This window comes from Curcuma longa, chromosome 12 (assembly GCF_044706935.1).
Source record: "Curcuma longa cultivar G26 ecotype Majalengka, Jawa Barat chromosome 12, ITB_CL_G26_1.1, whole genome shotgun sequence".
NCBI lineage: Eukaryota > Viridiplantae > Streptophyta > Magnoliopsida > Zingiberales > Zingiberaceae > Curcuma > Curcuma longa.
In genome coordinates this window covers 7109807-7128274 of record NC_133872.1, presented here as the reverse complement: position 1 = coordinate 7128274, position 18468 = coordinate 7109807, and the positions used below count along the sequence as shown (strand labels likewise).

Below are 18468 nucleotides of genomic sequence, written 5' to 3'. Positions count from 1 at the left end.
TTATATGCTAAAATTCATCATCAATTAACGTAGCATTGAAATGGTGCTGTATTTTGTAATTTGGATGACTACGATAAAATATATAAATAAATAACTAGATAATTAAATTTAAATATATCTTGGTAAATTATTATGAAAATTACAGTAGTATGACGATACTAACTATTTCAGTCAAAGAGTAAAATGTTAATTTTTTTTCTTTTTTTTTCCATTCTAATATGGATCTTAGATCTGTTCTTTTTCCACTTTTGTTTTGCTAAAGTGTTAATATTAATATGAACTTGATACCCTTTTGATTTGGTCCATAATACTCATAAATACTCGGTAGTTCATATGACTTCTTTTTTTCCTTTGTTGAACTTTAATTGAACTCCGAATGAAGTTAGTAGTTCATATTGCTATAAAATTTGTATAGATCTATGTGGATATTAGCATACATGTCTAACAACAAAAAAATATAGAAGTTTTTCTCTTTTCTTTTTGTCTCAAGATCTTTCATTTTTTGAAAACCTCTTACAGCTTAAAATTGCATGGAGCAATTAGAGGTCATATATCAACAAAAAAAATATGGATGAGGCAATATAATTTGGTAATTCTCAAATCAAAATTCTAATAATGAGATCTATGTTTTATCTGTGTAATTATTATCTGCTTGTTTCGTTGCAATGACCCAGTTGTGATGTCAATTGTTTGTCGTGTAAGTTGAACTAGAAGAGAATTTCACAATCTAATATTTTTGACTATGCTTCCATAGTTTATATTTATCGATCAATTCAAAATTGTTATTTTCCTTGTAAGCATTGACTAATTAGGTAACTCAAATATTCTAAAAAATAACAGTACTTTGTTCACAAAAACAGTTTTATTAGATGTTAAAAGTAAGCAATTGCCTATTTCTATTTATCCATCAATGTGAAAAAAGTTACTACAATTTGCCAAATCACATTTAGCATTGAAGAAGAAGCTTTTCTAAAAAAGTCTACATCAATTGTGCAGGGTGCAAACTAGCGGAGAGTAGATTAGATACTAAAGTGAAGAAGTAACTCTCATAAGCAAGGTCCTAAGCTATAATAAATTTTTAGCTTAGGTGAAGCTTAGATTTAATCCATTCACACCCTCAGAACAAGATTTGTCAAAGCATCAAAAGTTAATGGAATTATTTCTTCACACCCCTTTTTCTTTGTCAAGAAAAATCAAAATTAAACCTTGTCCAATAGTTCCTTATTTTCCCTCACTGTTCCATCTATTATTTGTTGTTACAATGGCATATAGCTATGCATGACATGATTATTCCTTGTATGTCATCATGTTTCACTTCTATTGATCATTTTCAAAATTTTTATTGTGCAATCTTCACTAGAAACCTTACTTTTATTGCAAATAATTTAGTCATGTAGTTCAATCACTTTGGAAAATAATTCTTGCTTGCTTGATATTTTGGAACTAATAAGCGGAAATGACAAGCGGTCCTATATTATTCCTATTATTTGAATTGATTTACGTTCTTTTAATAATTTTCTAGGATGAGTAATAAACAAAAAGGGAAGCTGGATCTTGACAAGAGAAGAGATGTATGGTTTGGCTGCTAAGTATTTTCGAAATTCAATGGTGACTATCAAAATTTGCTAGTAAGTGTTTGGCTATGTTGTATTGCTATATGCTTAAATTCATCATGTTAAATTAATGTAGCATTGAACTGGGGATGTATTTTGTAATTTAGATGACTATAATAAAATATATAAATAAATAACTAGAGAATTAAATTTAAATATATCTTGATAAATAAATATGAAAATTATAGTAGTATGACACATGATATTGACTATTTCAGTCAAAGAGTAAAGTGTTAATTTTTTTCTTCTTTTTTCCCATTCTAACAGGGATCTTGGATTTATTCTTTTCCACTTTTGTTTCACTAAAGTATTGATTTTTTCTCAAGAAATTGTTTTTGGTTATTCGTGCGATATCTATTTCTTGTTTACTTTCTTATTATTTATTTTGAGAACTTTTGTTTAGGCACTTTATTGTTCAAGATTATCTCTTTTCCTGTATATTTTTTTTTGTTATTCCTCTTTTGTACTTGTAGTTAGCCACCTTTTTGTATAGCCACCTTTTGTTATTCCCCCTTTTCCTCTACATTTAATTTTATGATAGAGAGATTTTGTAGTTAATGCATTTGAAATAGATTTTGGCTTATACATGTAGTTGATGGTAAAAATCCTACAATATCATTTGTACAAAGCTAAATATGTAATTGTGAACACATGAAAATCCAAAACTCGATACAAATACAACTAAGATGCATACCACAATTAACCCATTCATATTTAATTTCTTACTTTGGAATTAGAGCTGCCTATAAACATTGGCCAATGTAGAAAAGAAGAGAGAGAAAAAGAGAGAGAAAGGTTGAGGAGCTGGATTTAAATGAGACTTAAAATCTTCTTCTTCAACTCCAATCCATTACCCTCACCATGCATCGAAACATCGGCTCAATACTGAAATAGTTTCGTTCTAGTCAAAGATCAAAACTTTGGCATGACTCAAGATTTTGCACCTTGATTTGCCCTGACTTTGATAGAAGAAGCCTTCGATATGGTCATAGAAGTTGAGTAGTTCTTGAGACTGATAACTCTTTGATCATTAGACCCCTTGACTAGTATTGCACCTTCTTATAGGGTGTCACTATAATCCGGAAAACTAACTAGCATGACTAGCACTTAAATTGTCATCGAACGAGTTGAAGCTAATACATAAGCCTCTAGAAAAATATCTCCAATTATGTTATATAATGCTGCAACTTTGTAGCATGGGTCACAGAGCATTAAAATGTTGTCAAAATTCATGGCCCTAGAACTAAATGCTGCCTTGAAGACAAAGTAGCATCTGTTCTAAATCTAGGTAGTGTTGAAGAGGTCGGGCCTTGAGCTTCAAGAGGATTAGCAAGGTGAGGGAGAGAAATTAATGGTTATGTAGTGCTTTGCTTTTTTTCCCACAATCATGACTAATGCACTAAATAAATTAGTATCTTTCATATTTATGTGAATTATAGAATGTCTTGTAAAGTTGTCATTAACATTGGGAGCTACATGAATGTAGATTCCAAATAAACCCTCTCAAAGATCCAAGTCACACCTAAATCATACTTTAGTCCTTACAAGTTGGCATAAATGTGCTAGATTTTCCTCTTAGTTACATATGATATCTACTATGTGAAATACATTTGTTTCAGCCCTAAAGAGCCTTAGGACTAAAAAATTGATTGTCAACCTAAAGAAATGTTTTTTTTATACATCAATGTTCTTTTTCTTGGTTTCTCATCTTTATAGAGTACGTTTCAACAACTCAAGAAGCTTAAAGTTTTTACTCTACAACTTCACGATCTTTTGAAGATGCTTCACTGGGGGGGGGGGGGGGGGTTCAGTACCACTATAACTCTGGATTAAAGACTATAACATTATTACAATTCCCTTAACAATATATCTTAAGATGGGAGAGTTTAATAATTTGAATTCCCTTAACAATATATCTTAAGATAGACGGGTGTTTCAGGAAGAGGTTGCTCTAGGAAGTACAGTTTTCGTTCTTGCTTGAGGACGATCCTCAAATTTCTATACTAGTCTAGGAAATTAGCTCCGTTGAGCTTGTCTTTCTTAAGGACATATCATAGAGAGAGACTATTTGACGTGTTAGATGATATGGTAATCTACAATAGTAAAATACAAAAATAAGTATCATATTTGGATCATTTAATTAGGCCTTTAATTAAATGATGCTCCCACTGAATCATAGAGCTTTGGTAGAGGCTAGTTATGGATGTAGACAAACGCATTTTTGCCCACACTACTAGCTTCTAACCCAATAGCTACAAATTCATGTGGGATAAGATCCACATCATACCTCACCTTGAGTTAACTTTAGCTAATCGCCCAAAACTTATTATGATTAGGTAGGTAATATTTCACCAATTATATCTCATGCAACTCTTGGAAACAAAAGGTCAAGATCCATATTACACATCATCTTGAGTTAGCTTTGGCTAATCGCCCAAGTTTAGTGTAATTATTCTCTTACCCAATCTTCTCAACTTTTGGGATATGCCTCTAAGTTTTCCTCAATCTAATTGAGGTAACTTAGTTAAGTCTCACCCAAAATTCGATAGCGGGACATCACAATTGTCCTCTCGCACTCTATCAAGATAAATTGTGTCATGTTACTTTGGCAAACCCAACAACAAATGATCGAGATAGTAGTGAGTACCAAACTTTGGTAGGCATATCGAGTTGACTTAATTAAGATAAAGTTATTATCTAACATGCATCACATACACACATAACATATATCAATCATATAAGCTTAAATGTGACATGGTTATGACCCATATTCTACGATTCTTTCAACCTAATGAGAAGATCGAATGGTCAACCTAGGGATAACATCTTCTCCAAGTGGTTCCTTTGGTTATCATGTGTCGTCGGCATCTTTCTTGTAACTTCATCCTCCAATGGACTTTCCACTCCTTATTTTGTACATTACAAAATAAGAATATTCAAGTTACATTCGAATCTAAATCTATTTTAATAACTAGAAAAATAGAGAGAAAGACATGACATGCAGGTCGTATTATGAATTACAACATGCACACACAACATAACCACAATCACATCGGGGTTAAGGGCCATAACCATGCACCATGACAATCAACACATAATAAATCCTACTTCTATATCACATATAAAAGAAAAAAAAACTTTGTATGATTTTTCGCAAGTGACTCTGATACCACTGTAGGGAATCCTATACGATAAACGACAAATCGCAGTGGAAAAAAGGATCCCCTGAGTGATCCATGCGAAAGAAAAATATATAAGTTTATATCTACAAAATCCTATCTAATAGGGTATACCTTTGTTGCGTGCCCTTCGCTTATCCCGCTCGTACAAAGTTTGTCGAATCTCTTGCATGTTCAAGTGTCCGTGCCTCTATGCGTATCCACACTAATACTCACTTTTTGGAGAAAATTTGGATTGTGCTAGCAACCCCTTAGTGTAGTTTTGGGCAAGAGAAAGAAGAGGGAAGAAGATGATCATCCAACATGACTTTTTAGGAAGAAAAACTCTTTTTATATCCAAGCTATGAATACTAAAGATTTTTAGGCTTTTGGTATTCTCTTATCAATGCATGATAACCTCATCTTCAAAAACCTCCATGCATGATAATTTCATCTTTTTCAATGCATGATTAATCTACATTAATCATACATGATGAATCAACCTTCATTCATCAACTTGGTTTAATTTGAGTGTAACTCAAATTGAACCAACTTGAGTCTAACTCAAATCTTGGCCATCTAATAAGCATAATTGTTCCTTTAGTCAAATTAAAATGAACCAATCTCTAAAATAGAATGTTATTTATGTGTGACCCAATAGGTTCTTGTAATGTTGGCAATGTCTTTAAAACTCATTTTAGAAACATAAACAATGAGTGACATCTAGCAATGCATCAATGCTACCCAAGTGATAAGAATGTCGAGATCCAACATAACCTTCGTGACTATGATAATGTATGTCCATGTCCTTCTATCCTCGATATCTAGATTGATCAATGAGGCATAGACTGTATCATTCCATTATTAATCTTTGTGTTTTGATTCCCAAGTAGACTCACTTAAGCAAATGAACTCAATATCTTATATTGACTCATTTGAGCATGGCCATGCATTTCATGACCCTACTTTATCAAGAGGCCGTAAGATATCAATATTAGGGGATAGATCCCATCTACATCACTCACATCTCTCCGTATAATTTGTTGTATACCCAGTGATCGCTTTTATAGTCCACCCTATTACGGGTGATGTTTGACAACACCAAAATACATAACTCCTTATGTAGGGAACTATAGTGACTTCAGGTCTAAGGGCTATTCATATCAATAGTCACATGAAAAAATTTATGACACTCATATAACAATTTATGAAACTTTCTCATGGCAGATCAATTCAGTATCCATTTTCTAATGTATATTCTCATATGTCAACTCGATATCCCATATCCATGACTTGTGAGATCAAGTCATCCAGTTGACCTACATGTTAGTGTCTCAATGCATTAATATCGTCCCTGAATATTAATGTTTGATTAGGAATAATTAAGAGTAGTGTTCTCTACATCATCTTACTATTGGCTCAAACAATTGATATGATGTAGATTAAACTAGCTACCTAAGAACATTATTATACTTAGTTATTTGACACAAACATAAAATAAGTATAAATAATTAAAAAATCTTGCCTTAATTAATAATAGAATAAGATATAAAAGTCCTTAATTAATCATCACATAATTAGCTCTAGAATTACTACTAACACAAGCTACTTGACAGATGGTGAAGTTTTGATTGGGAGTCGAGCAGAGGTTAAGTCCTACTGAGACTAGGTATTACAAGTCTTGGTTGGAAAACCAAGCAAGTAAATCTTAGTTGGGAATTAGGTGGATCAAGTCCAAGTGAAGTCAATTAGGAGATGAAGTCTTGGTAAACAAGTCCAAATAAAGTCAGTTGGGAGTTAAATTTTGGCAATTCACATTAGATGGGTCATCTAAGAGCAGAACATCTAGCTAAGGTAAATGCGAATAACTTTAAATTCAATATTATACTCTTTAAGCGTAACCATTACAGGGAAGTAAATTTCTACTATTCTAGGCTACCAGAAGGGAGCCTGGGCGACTGGTTGGGGATTACTCTCAACCATAGTTTTCGAGCAACCAAACAACTTCCAGGCGATCGATAGTGATGAGATCTAGTGATCTGGGTCAATCAGTCAAGATAGAATTTGATCAAGCTCAAGTGATCGGAGGGTGTCCAATCGATTAAAGACCGCAGATGATGTTATCTATCGAATAGAATTCGCAACCACGTCAGCGGCTTCCAAGAGACTAGAGAGGTTCCAGTTGACTGGAGACTTACCATGTTATCTTCAACAAGAGCTCTATAAAAGGAGCCTGAGGCAAAGGTTTCGATATCAATCTTCTTCATCTCGTTACTTTGCTCGTGCTATGCTCCTCAATTTGCTACGACGAAGCTCTGCGGCTCAACACCAAATTTTGATCGGTAATTCTTGTAATTCTTTAATATCATTTTTGTTGTCAATTTTTGTGCCTAATTATTTTAGATTTTTTTTCAATTTCTCCACCTTTAAAGACTTTTCGGAAAGGAGAGATTTATAAAAAAATCGCTACTTTTTAAAGTTGTGTGCGCCTATATTTGCTTAGTGCCTCTGCAGACTTCGTGTGATCAAAATCTAAGTTGTGCATGGTTAATTCTAAGTAGATATAATATTTTAATACTTGATTGTTATAGAATTTATTTAATTAATCTTATGCTTAAGCTAGATTTTCTATTCTACTACATACTCTATGTGTTAATTTAAGTTTGATTCTATAAATTAATATTAGAGCGGTTGAGCTGATAGTAGGCTAGGAAAATTTAGTTAGGTGCATGTCTAGGTTAGGTAAGGAGTACTCTACTTGATGCATCTAGTCGAGTGGAATTAGTTGAAGCTAACTCACTCCATTCTAAACCAATTAGACCAAGGGGGTGTACTAAAGTTTGTCAAGTTTAAGTTTTTTAATTTGGCTTTGTTGTGAAAAGTGATTGTCATTCTGATCAAAGAAGGTCTTTATGTAGGATCAATGAGTGCGCTAGAGAGGGTGAATAACACATGTTGCTTTTTCACTTTTTCTTTTGAGAGATGTAGTAGAAAATAGAAAGAGAAAATAAAAGATAATTTTATTTTTCTTGGTTCATAGCCTGTGGCTGCTACTCTAAAGCCCGTGGTCGTTGATCGCTTCCGATGGGCAATCCACTAATGTCCTTCTTAAAGACAGTGTTCCCTTCAAGGGAATATGTCCTCACCCCACTCCTTTCAAGAGATTTTACCTGGTGCCAAACCTTGATCCTTCATACCTCATTTGGACTTCTTGCTTAATCTTTGATCCTCGATCCCCAGTCTCTGGTCCTACTTGATCTTGGTCCTCCATACCCCTTCAAGTCCCTCCATCTAGTGCCCCTGATCCACTAAGAATTTCTTATCTATCCATAGTGCTTTCCCTTGCCTAGCATAATCCAGCTGATCCATTAGAGCTTTTCCTTGCCTAGTTATAGTCCAATTGACCCACTAGAGCTTTTCCTTGCCTAACCTATAGTTAGAACTTGTCTTGTTTAACCTCCAGCTAGGACTTCCTTACCTAACCTCCAACTAGGACTTCCTTGCCTAATTTCCAACTAGAACTTTTCTAGTTGTGTTACCTACACACTTAGTTAACCTTCGTTAGATCACAAAGAAGCTTAACTTTGTCTCTTTGCCATTATTAAAACCTAGGTTCGATTATTTGGTGCTATCTGCACCAACACTCTGTGTCTCACCACGACTTGGAAGCCAATTTAGGAATCTTTTACTTAACTAGCCCAAAGCAAAATATGAATCTAACTTAGGATGAATTTTACATTTTAAGTCAGATCAAATCAATTAAAATTACAATTAATTTAATCTGAACCTAGCTCAAGCCAAATCCAAACCGAACACCCAAACCAAACCCAAACCAAATCTAAATCATGACCTAGCCCTAACTCAACTTAAACAATTTGTTTGTTGTACTAACCCAATAGTTTCAATAGTCTTGGAATCATGTCTATGTAGGAAGGATTCAACACAATTTGTCCTCCTCTCTTCGATGACAATAATTTTGCATATTGGAAGGGAATGATGGAATACTATCTCATGAATGAGATCGAAAACTGGATGCTTATAAAGGTAGGCTTTGAGCTACCAAAAAATCAACTAGCGAGCTAGTTGACTTTAGTTACTAGACAAGTGACATTAAAAAGAAAACTCAATCAAATGCAAGAGCCACAACTACATTGTAATGCGGTCTAACTCAGGAACAACTGAGTAAGGTTGGATCATTTAGTAGTGCTAAAGAACTCTGGGAGAAGCTAATCGATCTTCACGAAGGGTTAGCCGATTCCCAAACCGCTAAGGTTAAAGTTAATCTTGTTGTGATCTAACAAAGTTATGTCAAGTGTGCAGGAGCAAGCTACTTGATAAACGGTGAAATCCTAATTGGGAATCAATAGAGTCTAAGTTCTAGCGAGGCTAGGCGGTATAAGTTTTGGTTGGAAACCAAACAAGTAAATCCTAATGGAGAACTAGGTGAATCAAGTCCAAGTCAAGTCTGCTGGAAGCTAAAGTTTGGAAAACAATTCCAAGTGAAGTTTGCTGGGAGCTAAAGTCTTAAAAAACAAGTCCAATTGAAATCAGTTCGGAGTTAAATCTTGGCAACTCACACTAGATGAGTTAGTTGGGAGCTAAACATCTAGCTAAGATAAGTGTGAGTAACTTTAAATTTAATATTATACTCGTTACGTGTAACCAATGTAGGGAAACAAGTTTTGACAGTTCCAAACAACCAGAAGGGAGTCTGGGCAATTGGCTAGGAATAACTCTCGACTGACAGAATTGGGAAGTACCAAGCAACCAGAGGGAGGAGCAGGGCAACAGTAGCTTCTCGATGATCAGTCGGCTTTCTGGCGACTAGTAGTGACAAGATCTAATGATCTAAGTGAGTCGATCAAAATATGATTTGACAAAGCTCCAAGGGATTAGAGGGTGTCCAGTCAACCAAAGACCACAGACGACGTTATGTATCAAATAGAATTCGTAGCCACATCGACAACTTCCAGGCGACCAGAGAGGTTGTAGTCAGTTGGAGACATACCACGTCAGCTCAACAAGAGCTCTATATAAGGAGCTCAAGGCATAGGTTTCAATATCAATCTTCTCCATCTCATTACTATGCTCGTGTTGTACTCCTTGAGCTGCTATGACAAAGCGTTGTGACTTTGCACCTAACTTCGATCGACAACTTTTGTAATTCTTTAATATCAGTTTTGTTGACGTACATTCTCTTGCTTTTGTGCCTAATAGTTTTAGATCCTTTTTTGGATTTCTCCACTTTCAGAGGCTTTCTTAAAATGAGAGATTTATAATAAAAATCACTATTTTTTTTAAAGTTGTGCATGTCCAGATTTGCTTAGTTCGTGCTTAATCTTTATATGCTTCTTGTGATCAAAATCTAACAAAGTTGTGCATGCTTAATTCTAAGTAGATACTATATTTGATTATTTGATTGCTATAGAATTTATTTACTTAATCTTGTACTTAAGTTAGATTTTCAATTTTGTTGCATACTCTTTGTGTTAATTTAAGCTTGATTTAATTTTACTAGCTCATAAAATTTGTAATGCTATTCACCCTTCTCCCACTTCTAATGTCGAGTTTGATTCTACAGATATGGCATGTTTATTTTTATTATAGCATGCATATCTTTTTTATTGTACTTGTTATGGCATGTTGCTCACGTTTTCTTTTCATTATGACTTGTATGCTCATCATGCCATGAATTGCATACCTTTTGATGCAAAACGTGATAACGCTCACGCCAAGCGCCCCTTATCGTCGGTCCCACGATTGGATAAAGGGAGGTAAATCAGGTATCGAACGGCCCCTTAAATGGGAGGGTTATTTGCCACAACTCGACTCGAACCCTTGCTCATTGATACAACTCTACAATTCAGGTACCAACTCGACTACACCCCGGGGACATGAATTGCATACCTTTTGATTCCATGAAAAGTTGACATGAAAATTGATATTTTATGTTTTTCATAGATGTTCATGACTTCTATGATCTTAATGTAGGATCGAGTAAGAGTGTTAGAGGGGGGGGGGGGGGGGGGGTGAATAGCGTTGTTTCGCGTTTTCACTCATTTAAAAATTCTTGCATACAGTTTTCGACAGGCAATTCACTATAATAAATCCTCTCTTACGAAAAGGAGTTTGCCGCTTTTACAAATATGTTAGGATCGATAAACTTATACCGTCTTATGAACTCTAAGTACAAAAAATGATACAAAATTACCGACTTAGAGTAGTAATAGCTTGTAGTAATCGGTGCAGTTCCTCGGCGTTACGACAACAGTATTCTAGATCGAAGATTTGTGTGTAGGAGGTTGTCATAGAAGCGTCTTGAATTGATTTTAGGGTTCCCCTTCGCAGCTGCTTATAAAGCCTGATCCGGGCGCCTAAAAGTCCTACTGAGCACCTCCACGTCATCCCATCGATCCACTTTTGACGTTGACTCAGCATCTTTCGGGCGACTGTATCCCTTCCAGGTGCTTGTATGCTGACGTGGAGGTTGTTGGATTAACTTCGACTCTGCAATGTCTTATTCAGATCCAGGTGCCTGGAACCTCTCTGAGCACCTAGAGGCTGAGGTGCCCCCACCATTGGGACTCTGCCACCTCATCCACCTTGCTGGCCCGTTTAGTTGATGTTCGATCGCTTGAATACCATCCAGGGGCCTGGACCATCCAATCATTGGATCTAAATAAGGGCGCTTGAAACATAAAGTTCATGCATTATAAGTTAGTCAAAAAATCAAAGATAATAGGAAGGATAAAGGTTTTTACAAAATTGTTTGGTCTTGACTTCAGATTTTTAGTGAAACCCTAGGTCAAACTGACGCCTACTTTCCCCTTATCGGGAACGCATCCTCACTCACTCAACTCGAGAGAATTTACCTTTTGCCAACCAGGTCCTCCAGACCTATTGGACTTTTACTCGGTCTTGATCCTCTGGTCTCCAGGTCTTCCACTACTAGATGTTTGGTTCTCCAAACCTGCCTAGACTTTCTGCCTGACGCTCTATCTGCCAAGACTTCCTGCTCAGTCCTCTTAACCAGGACTTCCTTATCCAGTCCTCCAAACCAGGTCTTCTACCTAATCCTTCAGATCAGGACTTCCTTTGCCTAGCCGTAACTAGGACTTCCTTTGCCTATCCGCAATTGGGGTTTCTCTGTGCTACCTACATACTCAATTTAGCTCATTGATCACTTTTTAAATTTAACTTGAACCCTTTATCATTATCAAAATTCGGATTCGATCAACTGGTGCTCCCTGCACTAATAATCTCTCCCTTTTTGATTATGACAACCTAGGTTCCAAGTTAAGTAAAACATCTGCTTTAATAGAAACAATCATGGCATATTTTTAAATCAATAACTAGAATAAAGAAACTTAAAGTTTTTTTTACTCCCCCTTAATTTAGGATACTCCCCCTGAAGTGAGAAAAACTTCTTTTTTCCTCTTCCCCTGAACTTGACATGGTTTGCTTTTGTCAATTTGGTTACAAAACATTCAAGTCATAGTTAAAATATTTTACAAACATTAAAATAATTTTGCAAACATTAATTTTGCAAGCATCGGAAGTAATTTTGAACTCAATTTTAAAAATTTTCAATCAAAAACACTTTGAAAAATATTCCAAGCAATAAAAAAATTTCCAAGGCATTTTAAAAATATATTTTTAAATTTAACTTGACTTGATCATTGACCATTCTTTCCCATTTTGACATAATAAAAAATATTTGTTAAAAACTTGAGGGTGATTTTTTGAAAGAAAAAAATTTGAAATCATTTCAATTACGCAAAAAATTGGGTTTAAGTCCAAGCATGTTATAATATAATATATAAAAAATACTTAGATAAAAAAATTAACTTTTAGACACATGTCTAACTTATTAATATTAGCTGACTATCAAAAGATAGCAGTTTGACCAAGTTAATCAAGTTTAAGTGTATCATTCCAATTAGCAGGAACACTTGACTTGATCCATGATTTTTATTTTTAGCCCAAGTTTTGGTTTGATACACGGACATAAGCATTGAAAACTCAGGCTTTGACCCTATACATCTTACACCGTTTTAAGTTTCACATTACACAATCAAGTTATCTAGTGTGCTTTGTGAGATGCGATAACTTAAGTCTATAGGTGCATGATCTCTATTGGAAGTACCTAGACTAAGGCTAAATATTCCTTTTCCTTTTGAAAATACAAAATTTGAAACTAAGTTTTCCAAAGATAAATAAAATTTTGAAAATACTTTTAAAAAACTAAGTAGTAGTAGATTTGAAAATCATGAATTTTGAAACACAAAATAAATTTTATTTAGTCTACCAAGCACATTCCTAAAATTAATAAGAAAATACAATAAGAAACTGCAGAAATATCAGTAAATAAGTTAGAGTCAACACTAAAGTCAAGTATACAAGTTAATAATAAAAGTAGCTGAGGTCCATTGGGAAGGTGGGTGAGGGTGGCTTATGCCCCAAGATCTGAGCATGTCTATTATTTCAAAGTGTCTAGCCCTACTCTGCTCCTCCTTACTCTCAAGTTGGTCAGTCACAATCTGTTGGTAGGTGGCAACTGACTTGTGCAGACTGTTGACTGACTCCTCGAGTCTGATCACTTTCTGCTCCAAAATAATAGGTGGGGGTGGAGAGATCTATAGGAGGTCAGCTTGGTCAATGTTGTCCTCCTCGTCCTCGGCTGCTGGCTGTGGCTGAGGCTAGTTTTCTCGTCTCTACGATAAAATCTCATCCTCATCTATATGAATCCCAGCTAAGGAGAAGCTCCAAATACCTACCATGTCAAACTCACTAGCTGGTTTGACTTCACTTAAAATGATGTCAAATCCAAGTGATGCTAGGAGTGAAGTCAAAATGTCACAGTAAGGCATATGTATCTTCCTGTTAGTGGTCATACTAGCTAAAAAAATGATGGTATGGAACATATGTAAACTAATATCTATATTTAACCTACGATGTAGTGCATATAAAAGGAATTTATGAAATGGTTACATCATCGCGACATCCTTGATAGTCAGGGGCAAAATGCAAGTCACTAAGACTCTGTACAGAATATAGTCCTATACTCTGAGTCTGAGTGAGGAAAACTGGATCACTGTAGGAACCATGTCCTCTCCAAAAAAAATATAAATGCATTATGTCTAATGTAATATATGAGTAGGGATCACCAAAAGGTCCATCCCTAGGGGGTAGCAAGTAAATGAATATGATGAATATCTAAGTCCTAAGTGCTCTCTAATTATGGTGGGAGATAAGATGAAATCTCTTCTTGCTACTCAGGTGGAGTAGGTCGGATCGTCGATCTGAACTAGGTTATAGTATAGCTCAGCACACAGACCTGTGTTAACTGGGCTAATACAATACACTAGTCTCTATAGGCCGTAATGCTTTACGATCTCCATAGAAGGTATGCATGAATGTGTGAAAAATATCCTAGATATATATCTAGAATGTAGCGGTACAAATGTCAATAATACAAATCTAATCCTAAAATCCTCAATGGGGAATCTGGGATCTGCACTAGGGGTACTAAAAGTCCCAGCCTCGGTGGTCTTCCTGTTAATCCTAACGCATAAATTATGATTTTAACTAAGAAAACGTAACTTAATTTACTGTAGGATTGTTCAGGGACTTACTTAGACATATTTGGTAGATAAATAAGGAACTGATGACTTACCCTTGGCGACGGTGCGGGAAGGAGTTTTTGTAGGTAGGAACAAGATTTTGGGCGACTTGGAAACTTAGGGTTTGGTTTCCCTATATAGACGTGATCCGGGCGCTTGGATTCAGATTGGGGCACCTGAATTTTGTGCGGTGCAGGGCGCTTGAATTTTTTTTCCAGGTGCTTGGATTTTAGAAACCGAGGGCGCCTGCGCGAGACTGTGGGCGGTGTTCGGGAAGAGGTTCGGGATGTCTGGATTTATATTCGGGCACCCGGATTATGTTGGATAGAGCTTTTAAGTTTTAATTAGGTTAAGTTAATTAATTAAGGTTTAAAGATTAATTAAGTGAAGTTTAAAACTTAATTTGGTTGAGTTAATAGTTAATCAAATTAATTGATTCAATTTTAATGATTAGTTAATTAGTTAAGGTTTAATTAATTAGTTAAGATTAATTAATTAGTTAAGGTTTAATTTTTATGGATTAATTAGGTTTAGAAATTTATTGATTAAAGTTTAAAGGTTGATTTGGTTTAAGAGTTCTAATTCCTTCTCATTCATTTCTAGATTATCAAACAGTTATTCCTATGGATTGTGTGAGATAATTTTTAATTATTATCTTCATTAATTGACTTATGATTATCTACGCTTTGATTAACCTTTAGTTAGATTCAAGTTTAACTGTTTGACTAATTGTGTATTTCAAGAATCAGCTTCCAGGTAGTGGCGAGGCACAGGGACCTTCTTGAGTATCGGAACAACGACCATTGTCTGAGACAAAACTAGTTCAAGAAATTATACACTTAGTCAATTTAGGGAAAAACTTTGATCTAACTAGTCTAGGATTTGGCGAGATAGTTTCGGTTCGTTCCACTCAGCTAAGTAAATCAAATAGAGTGGTACTCTTTACCCTACTTGACTATTTATACTGGATTTCCCTAGCGTACTATCATCTCGTCCCATCTTAGTACTAGGTTGAGCAAGTATTAATCAAATCTATATTCTTAACTAGCCTAGGTTTAATCTAAGTACAAAAAAGTAAAATAACAAAATAAAAATAAAATTAGACAATTTTATCTAACATGTATAATTTTAGACCTGGATTGTGACCCTTATTGTGTCTGATCAAATAATATATTTGATCATTGGGAACTCAATAGTGGTTCAGTCCAACTGGATTGGTCAGGTTGGATTTAGGAACCCATGCTTGGACTCAGAATTTTTTGGGTCGATTAATTAAAGACAAGTAAGACCTATGTCTGATTTTATGTCCAAATTCAGATCTGTTATACACAACCCTTTGAGTTCTAAGCATCATATCAAAATACTTGGAGCCTGAAGTGAACTTTTTTAGAGATCTTTATCATCAATCTGAAGTTTTAGATTGGAATTTTCTTCCTGAAGTTTGACTTGAGTTGAACTTCCAACTTGAACATTTTCAGTTGACGAGCTGATGTTAACTTTCTCCTTGAGGAGTGTTACCTTATTTTGGAGAGAGTTAACTTGGGCTTTGGACTTTGTCAGTTTCTTAGTCAAGCAATAAATTAGTGAATACAACTTTTCAATTAGGTTAGTACTTACAGAGCTATTGGGACCTTCTAAATCGGATACTGATCCGTGGCTCGAATTTGATTTAACTTCTAACTCCGTGTCTGGTTCGGTCTCAGTCTTCGTAATTTCTTCTCTTGTTGGGGGAGCTAGAAAGCTCGTGTTTGCTTCCTCCTCTGAGTCTTCTGAGGAAGACTCATCCCAGGTGACCTTGAGTGCTTTCTTCTTTGATTTGCGCTTTTTCTTTTGATTCGGACAATCGGTTTTGAAATGCCCCTTCTCTTTGTAGCCGTAGGAGGTGAGTTTGGTCTTGTTGATTTAGTTGAGCTTGCCTTTTGGATCATCTTCTTCATTTCAGATCTCCGAACTCCACGCTTCTTTTTTATCATCTTCCGAACTAGATAACTAGTTCGGTAGTAACCTTGTCGTTGCTTTCTGAACCCGATGAATCTTCGGATACTTCTTCAGTTTATCATCTAGTTTTTCTTTCCTTCGTTTAACCTACGATAAAAGCAATCCCTTTCTCAATAGAATTGGCATTAGTCTGTTCGTTCAGTTCGAATTTAGAAAGAGTTCATTAAGTTCGATTTTTGAAAGGTCCATGGAGACCTTATACGCATCAACCATTAATACCCAAAAGGTATTCCTGGGAAATGCTTTCAGTGCATACCTTATTATGTCTCAGTTTTCCACGGACTATCCTATAGTGTGGAGTCTATTGAGTAGGTCCTAAATATGTGCATGTAGCCCACTTGCAGATTCGCCTTCTTGCATCTTGATGTTGTATAATTTTGTTCAGCAGAAGGTCGCGCTGCTCACTTTAGTGCCTGATATCCCTTCATGAAGCTCGATAAGTTTGTCCCATAAGTCTTTCGCACTTATGAATGGACCAACCCGATTGAGCTCTCCCTTGGTTAAGCCACACTGGAGCGTTTGGGTCGCCTTGGCATCAGTCTCAATCTCTCACTTCATGGTTGCGTCCCATTTATCACACAGTTGTGGAATGTCGTCATTGTCTGTTGGAATTGTGAACCCTGTCTGGATCACAATCCACATTTCCACCTGTGTTTTGAGGTGGTACTCTATTCTACCTTTCAGTAGATCAAATCTTCTCCAGAAAACAGTGGAGGTCTGACGGTGGTGTTATAACCTTTCTGATGGGTCATTTATCTTGCACACAAAAAAAAAAAATAAAAAAATGTACCAAGATTTGACTTTGAATTAGTAGTACGGGAAAAATAAGAAATAAAAAAATAGAGCAAAAAAATCAAAAACACTCAATTAGTGGTGACACTAAAATCGAGCACCCTTAGCTCTGATACCAATTGTAAGATCGAGTAAGAGCTTTAGATAGGGGGTGAATAGCGCTGTTTCGTATTTTCACTCTTTTAATAATTCTTGCATAAAATACAACTATACGATATCAGAAAATGCAGTAGAAATAATAAATGTGAACAAGTTTGTTTCTACATGGTTCACAGCCACAAGCTGCTACTCCAAGGCCCATGATCCGTGATCGTTTTAGATGGGCAATTCACTATAATAACTCCCCTCTTATGAAAAGGAGTTTGTCGCTTTTACAAATATGTTGGGATCGGTAAACTTATACCATCCTAAGAACTTTAAGTACAAAAACCGATACAGATATTACCGACTGAGGGTAGTAATAACTTATAGTAATTGGTCCAGCTCTTCGACGTTACGACGGTATTTTGGATCGAAGATTTGCGCGTAGGAGGTCATCGTAAAAGCATCTTGAATTGATTTTTGGATTCCCCCTTATCACTACTAGCTTATAAAGTCTGATCCTGGCGCCTAGAAGGACTTCTAGGCGCCTCCACATCATCCTATCGATCTAATTTCAACGTTGACTCAGCATCTTCCGGGCGCTTGTATCCCTTCTGTGCTCCTGTATACTGACGTGGAGGTTGCCATATCAACTTTGACTTTACAACGCCTTATTCAGATTCGGCTGCCTAGAACCTCTCCGAGCGCCTAGAGGCTGAGGTGTCCCCACCACTAGGACTCTGCCTCCTCATCTGCCTCGCTGGCCCATTCAGCTGACGTCCAATCGCCTGAATACCATCCGGGCGCCTAGCCTGTCCAGTCACTTGGATCCAAATAAGGACACCCGAAACACAAAGTTCTAGTTCCTCCTTTCATACAATATAAGTTCCAAAAATCAAAGATAATAGAAAGGATAATAGTTTTTACAAAACTATTTGGTCTTAACTTCAGGTTTCCAGTGAATCCTACATTAAATCAACATCTACTATTCCCCTTACCGAAAACGCATCCTCACCCACTCCACTCAGAAGAATTTATCTTTTGTCAACCAGATTCTCCAGACCTGTTGGACTTTTACTCAATCTCGATCCTCGACCCCTAGGTCTTCCACTCCTAAACGTCTGGTCCTCCAAACCCGCCTAGATTTTTTGCCTGGTACTCTGATCTGCCAAGACTTCCTACATAGTTGATATGAACCTGTGA

General features: G+C 36.0%; 1 pseudogene; it reads left to right on the top strand.

Moving 5' to 3' along the window:
- Positions 1 to 226: 226 nt before the first annotated feature.
- LOC141842821 (DEAD-box ATP-dependent RNA helicase 14-like) overlaps positions 227 to 18468 on the top strand; it is a 33742-nt pseudogene continuing 15500 nt past the window's right edge.